Here is a 12,350-nt window from a genome sequence, read left to right on the forward strand (position 1 = left end):
TTACAGAAAAGGCTTAAATTGGAAGCCTGCATTATGGAGTTTCCTTTCCTTCCGTAGTAGCATTTACTTAATATATTTGTAGATTTGATGGAATTCTGGTGCAGTTTATAGTGCAAAACACGGTTAACAAGTGCTTTCAATGTCTTCCGTATAGTGTAGTTTCAAATGATGCTCATCAATGGACAGATTGGACTTTATTATTTAGTACAATTACAGGGAGTTTAAGGTGCGTGTGAGGAACCAAGAGTTGTCTGAGAAACTGAAATTAGAACAATTTAGAAGGGCCTTTCAGCCCAACAAAGCTCACCAGTCCTGTTCACTTAATTCTTTCAAAAAACATCTAGTTGAGTTTTAAAAGTCTCTAAAGTCCTACTGTCTACCACACAGATTCCATGTATCTGTGTGAAGAAACACTTCCTAATGTTAGTGTGAAATTCACCTTTAACAAGTTTCCAACTCATTTTAAAATCACAGCCTCGATCCACTGGACTAATTCCCTTCATAATTTTAAACACTTCAGTTATGTCTCATCTTAATCTTTTTTTGCTTAAACTGAAAAGGCTCCATTCTTTTAACCTTTTTTCCTGCCCTTCAACAGATGTCGTCAAGGTAGCTTGTAGCTTCCAAAATAATAAACAGACAAAGTGAGTTGAAGAAAAAGAATAATGAGTTAAATTGTAGTAGAGAATAGGTAAAAATATTAGTAATTTTTCAAAAATATGGCGGTATGCTCATTTATTTTCTTCTTTTTGAAATATGGTTTAGTACTTTATTATATTAACATTGGGACAAAGAAATTATTACTTGTATAGACTTGCAACTGTATACCAAGGGATTAGGTTAAGTAAAATTTGTTGAAACTGTCAATTGACTCTTATTTTTTCCTTTTGTGGTCATCCTATCCTAGCATTTCCTTATCAGTGATCAATAGTATAATAAAAAAAGGCAGCAGTCAATAAATGGTGTGGAGTGTGATGCTAAAAGTCCATCACCCTCATTTATCAATGTCCATCTTTGTAACAAAACCCACAATCCGTAGCTCACATTTCAGCATGTATGTATGTTCTGTAACAGCATCCGATACGTGAGAGGAATTCCCATAGCCGCAAAGAAGGCAAGAATCTGTTCTCTAAGGATGTTGGAGTTCTCGGCCTCAGGGGTGTGAGGGTTCATTGTTGATGTTCTAAAGAACAAAGAGAACCATCTTTTTAGACATTTAAGGTTCAATGGGGTCAACTAATGCTCCTGCATTTTTTATAAAGTACAGTACTTTGATGTGCTATCAGTTCCTGTATTGAGTATATATCCTTTAAAGCCAGATGGTGCTGCATTTTTGAGAGCTTAAAGATATTTATACAATAGTAACATAAGGTCATGCAGTTGATGACTTTACTTTGCTAAATCTCTGTTTGTTCTTATGCGCAGATCATAAAAAGAAGCTCCGTAATGTCTAGATTAAGTCTTTGTTTTGGAATATTACTGTTTCTTTGATGTCCACTAGTTAATTTTAGGCACAGGAATCCTTTTGCTCAAGTTTCTGATCTCTTTTACATTTACTTATGTTTGGTCTTTTTGATATTTTGACTAAATTATTAGTAAATTTGGTAGGATTTTATTTTGGTTAAAGAAAAAGTTTTCAATTCATTTAATTCTTAGTGCCCTCTCCATATAATGTGCTAGGACACATTAATGTGCCAGTTAAAATATAACACTAATTTTAAGAGGCGATTTTTAATTTCTGCAGTGACCTATGACCTGACATACTTTGGATCTTTTCTCTTTTTAAATAAAGATTTTCCTCATTTTAAGCAATGTTTGTTTGTGTTTAAATGTTTTATGGTTATGTATTTTAATTTTACCATATTAGGTTTACATGCCTGTGTAAGCACTGTGGGTCTGTGCTTTGTATACAGTAAATTGCTTTTTATGGAAAATTGAACAGAATTACAATACATACATCATTAAAATGTGGATTTTTTAGTTCTTTTTTTTATTTAATCAGAAATACAGTTCTTCACAGCTAATTTTTATAGTTAGGAAAATGTATTTTTACCTAATAACCAAGACTGTGTACACGTATTGTGTAATGCTGAGAGGAGAGAGGTGCTCACCTCTGAGTATACTTGGGTCTTTCTAAACTATGGCAGAGATATCATCGGTGAGCCTAGTGTACAGCAGCCAGAATGTAGTGGATAAGAAAATCTTACAAATTTATTTAGCCATAACTAAAACAGACAATTTGTGGAAAATCATAATTTTGGCAGAATTAGAGGAGACTAAGTATGCTTGGAAGCAAAACCTTTGTAAGAAGTACAGTAGGTTACAATCAGAAAACTCACACAAGGGTCAATAACACATGAATTGTGGGAGAACATGAGGAACATGGTAAACATAGGTGAGTGTAACTTTGTCAAAGAAATATTCAACCCAAAAATGATATATATATATTTTTAACTTGTTACTTACCCAATGTAGTTTGTAGTAATTTCCAAAGAATAATGTTAATCCCATTTTTTCATGGACAACAAAGATAACAAAGTTTCTGATGTAATATACATCTATGGTGACCAAAAAAAGCAAATAATGTCATAAACGTCCTTAATATATGTTACTTGTGTCACATAATCCATATATCAAGTCGTCCAGTTGTGTGTTCATAACATCCGAAATGTTTACTAGAATATTGTTAAATAAACCACCTTCAGAAAACACTCTCTTGAATGAAAATGGAGCATGCTCAGATGTGAACAAACATTTGAATTGCAGTTCTGCTTCCCGTTGTTTAATTTACATATATAGCGCTGACCTTCAACTGACTGAGGTTCCATGGAATTGTTTAGCAGCAGACTGTGAAACTGCATGGGTGAATTGGCCTTCTGCTTGTTTAAGTCTCTTGATATGAACAAGGATGAAGCCTTAATGTTCTCAGAAGGAGGCGTTTCATTTCACAGGGCACCCTGTATATCATCAAGAGGCGTCAAAGTGCACAGTTTGATGACAACTCTGGTCTGTGCTGGGCACTGAGAAGGACATCTCTGAGGGCAGATAAGGAGACATTTATTAGAGGAATCAGTGAGCAAGTGATACACTGTCTATAGTCTATTGACCCTCGTCTTGTTTACAGAGGAATCAAAGCATTACGCATATCCGAATATATTCCTTGGAAAGTCGCAGTTGAGGCAGCTGATGGAACAATCCTTATGGATGACACTGAAGTTGTGACCTGCTGGGCTGCTTACTTTGAGCAGCTGTTTAAAGTTGATTCTCTAGCTAGGACATTGGATATTTCTGGGTCCACGGTTCTTGAGGCCACTCCTTGAATTAGCTGTGAACCACCCAATCTAACTGAGATTGCACAGGTAGTGAACCAACTGTGGGTAGGGAAGGCTGCAGGGATCTCTGATATCTGTGGTGAACATAGCCCAGGCTAGTGGTAAGGCTGTCCTCCTGGCATTGCAAGCAATCTTTGCCTCCATTTGGGAGATGGGCATCATCCCAACTGACTGGAAAACTGGACTTGTCATCCCTGTTTGGGAAGGAAAGGGTGATCGCCTGAAATGCGGCACCTACAGGGGGATAACACTGCTCTTGGTGCTGGGGAAGGTCCTTGTTAGGGTCATCCTCAATAGGATCCGTGATCATTTGCTCATCTACCAGTGACCAGAGCACTCTGGTTTTACGCCTAAGAAATCTACCATTGACTGCATCCTGGCACTGAGGGTTCTCATGGAGCGTAAATGTGAATATCAGCAGAGTTACTTTGCCGACTGTGTTGATTTTCATAATGCATTTGACTCAGTTGATCAAGCTGCCCTGTGGGACATCCTGAGACTTTTCAGGGTCCCCTCAAAGTTGCTAGATATCATGGCCGGCCTGTACACTTTTACTGTGAGTGCTGTGCAGAGTGGAGGCAGAACCTCTGTGTTTTTTCACAGTTGATTCTGGGGCTCATCAGAGTTGTTCTTGTTCTACTCTGTTCAGTGCTTGTATGGACTGGGTGTTGGGCAGGGTCGTGGGGTCCAGAGACTGTGGAGAATCTGTTGGTGAAGAGAGATTCACTGATCTTGAATTTGCCAATGATGTGGTTACGTTTGCAGAGTTAGTGGAAACTCTGATCGTGACTCTTGAGGGACTGAGCGTGGAGTCAGAGTGTTTGGGCTTTTAAAGACCTCTTTGGTACAGCCATCAGCAGTGTGTCTGTCTGTGGAGAGGGTGCTGACCTTGTTGAGAGGTTTACTTACCTCGGCAGCGACATTTATGACTTTGGAGACTATTCCTATGAAGTCTGTAGACAGTTTGGGAGAGCATGGGGGGTCATGAGGTCTCTGGAAAGGGGTGTGTGGTGCTTTAATATCTTTGTAAAAGGACGGAGGTCCAAGTCTTTAGAGTCCTGGTGCTTCTTGTTTTGCTATATGGTTGCGAGATGTGGATGCTGTCCAGTGACCTGAGATGAAGACTGGACTCCTTCGGTACTGTGTCTGCTTGGAGAATCCTTGGGTAGTGCTGGTTTGACTTTGTGTCGAATGAGCGGTTGCTCATGGAGTCCTGAATGAGGCAAATTACCTGCATTGTGAGAGTAATCCGGCTGGCAGGATCCTCATTGTTGAGGACCTGAGCAGCTGGACCAGGCCAAGGGGACACCCATGTAACACATGGCTGCAGCAGATAGATGGTCATTTCTGGAGGGTGGGACTGGACAGTGTGACTGCCTGGGTAATTGCCAACCCTGATCACAAGCTGTTTCGTCATGTGGTGGGTGCGGCAACAAGCTGTACCAGAACATGCTCCCCAACCTCACCTGACCTGATTTGAGGCATGTTCTCTTTCTGATAATGTTTTCAATGGCTTTTCTTTAACATCTAATGTTTAGTCTTACATGTCTCTCAGTGCATGCTTTGTTAATTTCTTTTTATGTTTTGTGAAACACAATGTTAGCTAATGAATAAGCTGTTACTGGGCCAGGAATGAAGTGAGTCTTCAGTTCATATGTTTGGGTGCCCACGAGCGCATTCCATTTTTGATCACTAGTAAGTATATAACTGAATAACATGGCATCCAGAATATTTTTAAATTAATAATGTCTTTTCCCCCCAACCTCCTCACTGTTTTTGTGTTATATTTTGCTGATTATCATAATATAATAATGTTTATTAGTTTTTTTTTTTTTGTTTTTTCTGTCCACCCTGGCCATCGGACCTTACTTATTCTATGTTAATTAATGTTGACTTATGTTTATTTTTTATTGAGTCTTCTATTTTTCTATTCTTCATTTTGTAAAGCACTTTGAGCTACATTTTTTTGTATGAATATGTGCTATATAAATAAATGTTGATTGATTGATTGATTATCCAGCATTAGTCATCTTAGACCCCTGTTATATCAGAAATGTATCTCCTTTCTGTATGAAGATATAAGATTGAACTTTTTTCTTGGCCATCACTATAAACTAGTAGAAGTAATATAATAAAAATGTCATTTTTGGGTGGAGTATTCCTTTAAACCCACTTAGTCCAACTAAGAGTCATAGGAGGGCCAGACCTTCTATCACAGTTGTTTTGGGTTCCTAAGCAGTTGTATTTATTCAGTTTAATTTTATACAGATAACAGACATTTGTTCCTTAGTTTATTCATACTCTATATTACTGTTTATATTCACACGGGTTTTGTATAATTTGTATGAATGGCAGAGAACTTGAATGTAGAATGATACAGTATAATGATATATTTTCCCCTTTGGGATAAATGAATGTGTTCTTAGTCTAACCATTCTGGATAAGTATGGTGGCTCTTAGTAGGCCCATCTTAATGTATGGGCACAGTGAGCATAGGGGCCCATGATGTTTCTGATGTCTATGTATGTTTCTGTTTTGCTATCAAAACAAGAACCCCAGTGCACTACTTTTCTTGGGGGCCTATGATACTAGTAAGATGTCCATGGTTCTAGGTGGGTTGGTTTTTGTTCTGTGTGTGTTGTTTATATTCTGATATTAATTTTTGTCAGACTCTGAGTAAATACATAGATTTGCACATTTTGAACAGAAACATTAGAATTCACATACACATATATTTAAGTATATAGTAAAAAGATCACTATACCTGGCCTCAAAGGAATGTTGCAGGAGGCACTAATTTAAATAAACCAAGAATAATTTGGAAATATAAGAGACATCAAGGTACAAGAAACTATGGATAGTTTGATTTAGAGGAGGCAGAAATAAACCTCCATTGATAAATTTCCTACAGTTACTGCACACCATGGAGCCTCAGTTTTGACACAATAGATTAAGCATTAGAAAGCTCATGTGTAGGGTGATACTCTCAATAACTTATTTACACCAATCACTTACTTTAGATTCTTATAAGTGAACAAAGTTTGGATGTGTTTTAGACATCATGCTTAAATTGTAATACAGGAATCCTTCAAGTATATATATATTTCAGATCCTATGTAGTTTGTGATATTGGGCCCATGAAAATTTCCATGTTTTTCATGTGATTTTTGTTTGCCATTGAAACTAACAGTTAATACAATGGCTATGGCTGTTTTAAATGGTTGTTGCAGTGCTCCTTACAGAGATTGTTTACCTCTTACTGAGACTGTTAGATATTGCAATGATAAGAACACAGGGACATTTTTCTTGGTAGAAACCGTGCTAGCTATTGAATGTTGTAATGTCTTTAAAGAGCTGGGTTTATCTTTCAATTGCCTATTGTCAGGAGCAGCTGCAGGTTTAGGGTTTTATCATGACATCCATGATAATGCTTAAATCCGTTAATGTTATTTCATCATATTTTGGGCTTACCCAGAAGACTGCACAATTTTCTTTTCTTCAGCATCTGTATGGATCTGTTACTATGGTTTGTAATTATTCAGTTTATTGTACTTTATATTATATAATTACTCTCAAAACCTAATAATAAAGAATATCACTGTGAATTTCAGTCTGTTGCACTTGATTATACAATGCTTGAATTATTTTTTCTATAGTATTCTCTTCTCTCAATAAAATTTTAGAGTCCACATTTCATATACAGTGTAATGGTTTCATATACAGTATATCCAGATAAAAGTCAACTTATAGATGTAACCGTAACCATCAATAAGCTCACTGCTTGTGTCAGAAATGGCAGCGTTTTTTTCAATGGAAAATTTTCCAGCAGCTAAATGCATCTAACGCCTAGCAGTGTTTTGAGAGATTTTCTGTAAAACTGAAAGCACTCCTCATCTGTGAGTGGCCTCACAGCCATTCTCAAAGGCATCTGTAGCTTTAAATGCACTTGTGACACTGATATGATAAAATGAATTTTCTTCTTCAAAATGCAATCATATATTGCTTTTGTAGATGCAGAAGTATGCTACTGCCATTTCTTGAACTCTCATTTGGATTATTGTAATTTTCCAAACAAAAGAATTTCACTCAAAAGAGATTCAGAGGACCTGCAAGCTCTAAACACTAAGGCTGACATGGTCCCTGTTGGCTTTGCTTTGCGGTTATTTTTCTTTTTATAAACACATTTTAGACTGTTCATCCAGGGCCCTGCTTCTGACCTCCGAAGGTCTGAAATCAGTTTATCAGAAAAGCTGAGTAACAAGCTTTGGACTCATGCTGATCCACTCACCTTTCAAGAATAATTGCTGAGCTTTTTTGTTTTATTAATCATAATTTTTTCCTCCCTCTGTGAAAATGCTTTTTTTTTTCATTTTGAGTGCATTAAGTTAGTGACACACATATGAGTTAAATGGCTTCAATGAGGCAGTCATTTTTGTAATTCACAGTTTCTCAAACTTTACAGTGAACTAGTTGCTGTGTTTTCTAATTTTACATTTGCATAATGCAACATTTTTTTTAGGAATGCATTGATCAGGTTTATTTTATTTATTTATTTTAAAGCTGATTCCGATTACCAATTTCATGTTGCTAGAATTGATCAGAACATTACTACAGTTGTTTTGTTTTATAATTTCTTTGAGCTTTTGGTATAAGAGAATAACACATTTTTTTTGAAAAATTGTATGACTTTAATGTACATCATTTAGATAGTCTTTAAAATGAGTAGTGTTCTGCCCTCTTATTCCTTCTTACCCCAGGCACTTCATTAAATAATAAATGTGTGTATCAAGAGTTGGTAAGCTTTAACATTAGTTGACGGGTTGAACATTCTGCCAATCATGCTGTGATAGTCACTGTATCTACGTGACACTGTGATGGATAAACAGTCCACAAAAGTGGATATATTCAAGAAACAATCACATATTTTCTTGAATATGGATTTAATGCTATTGAGTGAACTCTGTTTTTTCTACTATTATATAATACATATTCTGCCCTTAAGCCATTGTGAAATAGCAGGGAGGTAAAATATAAAGTATAATATAATATTCAGTAGTTCCAGCTGTCCTATGAGTTCTAAGACATTTACATTTCAAAACATTCAAAACATAAAAAGTCATTTTGAACTACCAAAATAACTCTAAAGAAAATGATTGTTTCAGCACTCGATTTATAAGGACTTTTTGGTTTAAGAGAGGAATTTATTCAGAAGTTATGTAGGAAGGAGTTTGAAAATAAATGGGTTGTTTTCAGGAGAGGGTTAGGTTAAGCTTAATTTGTTGCCCATTTTTATTTTTAATAAGAAAGTGATTAAAAAAAAAAAAAGCAAAAAAACGACGGTGTTAACACGTCATAGTAAGTGTTATAACAACAACGCAAAATGCAAGAATAGATTTGTTCAAATACATCAAAAACAATTGTTTCTGCATTTTTGCCATGCTGCAATTTTAACATACCTGATTTCTTATGGGGGGAAAATTTAGAAAAGAAAAACAGGGGGTACTCTGGTTACGACACTTTCGTTCCTACAACAGTAATGTAACCCAAATTTTGGTTCAAGTCAAAACACACCCTAGCCTAAGTCACTTACCTATCCTAACACATTTGCAAAATCATAAGCTAGAACATGGCTTTCCTCTTCTTTGAAGCACTACCATCTGAAGACTGGCTTTCGTTTAGGAGCCATGACAAGGGCCAAAATGTCACCAAGCAAAGCAACACAAACGGAACACTTTCGCTGCACACAACCAGACTAGTTCACCAAGTCTCTCACTCATACGGTGTGTTACTGCGTATTCTTTCGCTGCACACAACCAGACTAGTTCGCCAAGTCTCTCACTCATACAGAGTGTTACCGCGTATTCTTTCGCTGCACACAACCAGACTAGTTCGCCCACGTAGTCTGTAAGTACCACGCGAATGGCTTAAGCCGAAACACTCACGTCTCTATTTTTTAAAGTTTTTATGACAGTGAGCGTTGTAAACTTGAAACGTTGTAACCTGAGGACCCCCTGTACCATAATATTCAAGTATTTCCTTCAGAAATTTGGAGATGTGCTACAACTCTTGTCTATTTGTATTAGTGGGTCTTTCCTGAAGTGAATGCATGTCTGTAGTGTGGCACAAAACTGACAGCAGTCTGTTTTTGATTGCTCTGTACTGGTATAATTACAGCCTAGATAGAATTTTCAGTTCTTCAGAGTTGTTTCATAAAATCAATTATTGACTGTTTTTAGTTTCAAAATATGAATGGTTGAAAAGATCTTTGTTAATGTTCACATACATATATAATTGCGTATGAAATGCAGCAGTCATTAGTTCAACCCACAGGTTGTTGTGATGGTGTTTGTATGTGCAGACCTGCACATGGTTGAAGCGCTGCTGTTTACAGTCTGGTTCTAGAGATGCATCTGATTAGTCATTATATGCCACCTATGCAGTTAGGATACCTACAAGGACAATCTTGCCAGTGGAATTTAAAGGTGCTTATGGAAAAATGGTTTAATCTAGTTGGCTTATCTCTGGCAATTGCAGTTAAAAGGATAAAGGCCCACAAATAGTTTTTTCTTCAGGTTATAGCCGTTAAGCCTTTTTTGTATATACTGTATTTATTCCTTCACTAGTAATCTTTTTCCATGTACTGTGGTACTTTTTTTTTCTATATTTAGATGTTTGTGTCATATGTGTTCTGTTCAGTGGTGTGTGACATGTAGTAACTGGAAGTTAAAAATAAATTCCGACCTATACCTGGAAATTAGGGGAAGTTGCCCATTTATTGTGCAAGGTCGGGTTTATACTTCACGCGACGCATGCTGCAGCGGATGCTCCTGCTATGCAAGCATTGTACTGTTTATACTTGCGTGCGTACTTTACGTAAATCAGAAGGAGTCCACCAGATGGCAGTGCGAGATATTATCACAGTGAGAACAGGTTCGGCTTCGCTGTGTTGTGAATTGCCTGGAACACCCATTAAATTCCTATGACACCATACCGCAATATCTCTGAAAAGAATGCTTAATGATCCCTGAACGAGTCATCAGCTCATCGCAAGGTGAATACAAGCACTCACATACACTAGTGTCATTTTAGTGTAACCAAATCTGCATATCTTTGGAAGGAAACTGGAGCACACTGAGGAAACCCAGCAGGAAAACCTGTAAACTCCAGGCAGGGAATATCAGCGACGTGACTCCCTGCAAGACAGAAGCGCTAACGCTCCGCCACCATATCACCCCCATGTGTGTAATTATTAACAGTATTAATTATTTAAATGAAATTACCGATTTATCTGTAAAATGTAACATATATACTTTAATGCATTTCATCAAGAAAGTTGTATCAAGTATAAATCTAAGGATTCTAAATGTGCAGAGAGTTGGAATATCATACATTTAATGTGCTCAGTGTGGCGATCTATTGCTGTTTGCTGCTGCTGTCAGGTCAGGAGGAAGCCCCAGAAAAAAAGATGGCATCGAAGATGGTATGTGAGACTTTTAAAATGTATCGTATCATTATGATCGGGAATATGCAACACTTGAATACAAAAGCACAGGGAATGCATCTGTATGTTGGCATTTTGCTTCACCACATCGAACCATTCATCAAACATCGAAGAGCGCACATCGATCTTGTAGGATCTGCAAAACGGCTTTCTGTCACATGTAGATAGTAACCAGAGACTCTGACATCACATTCCAACTTTTAGCACACTGTACCCCCTGACTTTTTGCTGGTACTACAACTTTAGCATGCATCGCGTTAATTTCTGAGGACCTGCTCAGAGGACCCGTCAAATGAAGGCTGGGAACGTATGTACGTGTTCTGAGCGTGAAGTATAAATAAACCCTAAGACTTCCACAGTTACCTTACTTAAGTAGATTTTGCCAAATGGTCTTGAGTAAATGAAGTTCAATTCAAGTCATCTGCATTATCAGATCATACCACCTCCAATTTGAGATTTTTGTGATTTTTTTTTTTTTTTGGTAATGTTGTTTACCCTGACTGCAATAATTTACACAAATGATTTCTGTGTTTCTTAGAATACAATAAGGTAATAATTAAAGAGAACACATTTTAGCCTCTGAGATTGTGTCAATTAATTTGTAGCTGACAAGCACATTTTTTTTTATTAATAATGGAAAATATTTAGTGATATATATATATATAATATATTTATTTATTTATTATTTGGTTTTATATATATATATATATATATATATATATATATATATATATATATATATATATATAATACACGGTAGTGTTTTGTTTTTTACATTGCTGTGACAAGCCTGGAAAAAGAAGTTGGTTTAACTGATTTGGTCTTGTAATGTGTCATATGAGACTTCCATAAGTGTCTTTCTAACACTGCTTTGAGAATTTCACATTCTCGTTATTAATTATAGTTTTATAGCACTATGGAAGCACTGTGTGCAAGGTAGAAACAGCCCCAGACAGACAACAAATGTGTTCTCTCACTAGTTTCATTCCAGAAACGTTATGTGTATTTGATTTAATAGAAATTCTATGAAATTCATAGACTTGGCAGTGTTGTATGTTTCGGTGTTTATGAACAGCTCTGTGGCTGAACTCGAGTTAAGGGCCAGGCTTTGACCTGGCATGGCATGCTTCATTTGATGGAAGTTATCTGCTTATTCTCGTGTATGACATTTCTGGAATACCTTCTCATTTGCCTGGAGGTTCTATGAAGCTAAGCAAGGCAGACAGTACTAATGATGGCCTTAAATGTTGCTTTTGTGCAGGTCTGCCTAAGCATTTGCAAGTTTGCTGAAACAAAGAAGATCTGAAAGTAAATTGAAAATCATTTTACAAATGTCAAGAATAATAAAGTTTGTTTTAGAAAAGTAAGAGTTTTAAAGCCATCAATAGCACTGAAAGTGGCAAAGGATTTTATTGTTGGCCATTCCCCAACTCATTTTTGTAATTATGTGTGCACAACTGTATTTCATTATCGGTCATTTGCAAGACATAAGGCGGTGCAAGATAACTAAACTTATA

The 12,350-nt window shown here is 36.6% G+C and overlaps 1 protein-coding gene across 3 annotated transcripts in view; it reads left to right on the forward strand.

Annotated features, from left to right (window-relative positions):
* Positions 1 to 12,350, forward strand: part of LOC120543163 (bifunctional heparan sulfate N-deacetylase/N-sulfotransferase 1) — a 247,751-nt gene that overhangs the window by 134,591 nt on the left and 100,810 nt on the right. The window lies entirely within an intron of this gene.

This window comes from Polypterus senegalus, chromosome 13 (genome assembly GCF_016835505.1).
Source record: "Polypterus senegalus isolate Bchr_013 chromosome 13, ASM1683550v1, whole genome shotgun sequence".
Taxonomy (NCBI): Eukaryota; Metazoa; Chordata; class Cladistia; order Polypteriformes; family Polypteridae; genus Polypterus; species Polypterus senegalus.